The sequence below is a fragment of the Cricetulus griseus genome, unplaced genomic scaffold (genome assembly GCF_003668045.3).
Source record: "Cricetulus griseus strain 17A/GY unplaced genomic scaffold, alternate assembly CriGri-PICRH-1.0 unplaced_scaffold_357, whole genome shotgun sequence".
In the NCBI taxonomy this organism is placed as follows: Eukaryota; Metazoa; Chordata; class Mammalia; order Rodentia; family Cricetidae; genus Cricetulus; species Cricetulus griseus.
Window position 1 is genome coordinate 1 of NW_023277094.1, and position 2,224 is coordinate 2,224.

The window sequence follows — 2,224 nt, forward strand, 5'->3', positions numbered from 1 at the left end:
CTGGAATCTGACTGCTGTATGGAGAACTGGGGAATATGGGGCTTACTTTATGTGGATATGTTTGATCTTTCTTTTTAAGATGTATTTATTTTATTGCATTTTATTTATTCATTTTTTTATGTGTAGAGAGTTCTGCATACATGTATCCCTCTGGCCAGAAGAGGGCACCAGATCTCCTTACAGATGGTTGTATGCAATCATGAACTCTGAACATCAGGAAGAACAGATATTGTTCTAAGTCACTGAGCCATCTCTCCAGCCCCAGAAATGTTGGCTCTATTAGGAGATCCCTATGCACTGGTGGACATGGAAGCACACTGGGGAGTGCATGCACTCATCAAAATGTTCTTGCAAAACCAGGTGAAAACTGCCCATTCTTTCCACTGCCTCCTTGGATCATTGAGAAATACTTGTGACTTGGGAGGATTTGAGAAGTCAGGAGATGTTGTGGACATCATGGACTCAAGGTCCTTTCACAACATTGGGGGACTGGGTTTCCAGGCATGCTAGAGGTTTTTTACTTGGAAGTACAATGGGGCCTGCAGTCATCTTTAGACCAAGTGAAGTGGTGAAAGACCCCCAGAAGCTCGGGTCTCCAGGATCTCAGCCCAGGACCTCGGTCACCCCAATCACCAGGTGGAGTCGAAAGCTTGATGCAAACTGCACGAGGCTTCATTGTTGTTTAATGAGCTAACCCCATGTTAGCTCGGGTCCTTCATCCACCCGCCATGGCAGATGGCTAGAAAAGAGGCTGCGAAGCATCTGCATGGAGATCTTATAGGGCAGCGTAAGGGGCGTGTCTAGGAGTACACACAGGGTCAGGATTGGTGTGCCTCCAGGCTTGGAGGACTTGCCCTGTGTTGATTGGTCAACTGGTTGTTATGGTCCATAGGCCCTCCCAGGGTGGTTGCTATGCTCTGCGTGTCATTGCTGTGCACTTGTCCATAAAGCACACCCAGAGCCATAAAGTATAGCACCACCAGCTAACTTGTGATTGGTTCCTTGCCATGAGGCAGGCATCTGACCTCCTAGTGACTAAGACAAGGTCAGACAAGCACATGTTTGGCTGTTATGGCTGCCGAAATGGGGAGCTGGTCCCTTCATTCCCCCATTTTTTGGGGGGGAAATTCCAATCATGGAATTGCATCCCCATCAGGGAGTGAGAGATATTGGCATCCCCACGCAAGGGAGTTCCTTCTGACTTAGCATTTCAACCAGGGAAAATGGGTGACGTATTCTTTCCATGCTACTTCCTACTGACTTTGGGACGAAGTTAGGGACCCAACAAGGCTGAAATGATAGTCAAAGGCAAAAAGGGAATTTAGGCAATGGGGAATCCATCAGGAGCTTCTGGTTAGCAGACTCTGTTGCAGAGACAGGGAGTGTCCATATCGGCTGGACTGGTCCACATCCACAGCAAGTCCAGGGCTCGCAGTCTACTTAGAACAGCCTGTAGTCAGCAACTGATACTCAGATGTATCTGCCAGAAGCAGAAACCTGTTTAAGACATGTTTAAACTGGGAACAGAAGTTAAAACTTATTTACCAAAGCCCACAGTGCAGAAAAAGCAGATATCTGGATATCTGTTTAAACAGCAGGAACATATTTATAATTTTGAGTCCTAGCAATAACTACAGATTTGGGCCAGAAACATGTACATTTTTCTTCTGTCCAGAGAGGCAGGTATGGATTGGACAGAGGTGCCTTTGGCCTGATGCAAAGCCCTTTAAGTTTATACTTAGATGACAACCAAATAAACCTAAAAACCTTAAGCTTGTGCCTGAACAGTAGATAGTGACTACTTTATCAGCTACCAAGCTGACTATAGCCTATAGTGGATCTGACTGCCTGATGCTGTCAAGCTGACAACCATTAATATTTCAGAGATCTGAGAAGGGTATATTTTATCTGAATCTACTAAAAAGTGACAGAAGTCAGGTAGAAGCCACATATACAGTTAGCCACACCCAAGTTTCTCCATTACCGCTGTAGGCAGGTGTCTCAAAGAACAGCAATCTTCACCAGGCCTATAAGGTGAGAGGTTTTCTTTTTTCTCTCTGTGGAAGAGGAACATGGAAAAGACTGACCTTGTTTTGTCTCGGCAAAGGGGTACAATCAATTTTCCAGTGTCCAGCAGCTTTGTCCACAGTCTCAGCCAGGCCCTGGCAGGCAGCAGGTATCACATCTGAGCATCTCGCTCACTGGTCCAGGTGCAGGAACTGGG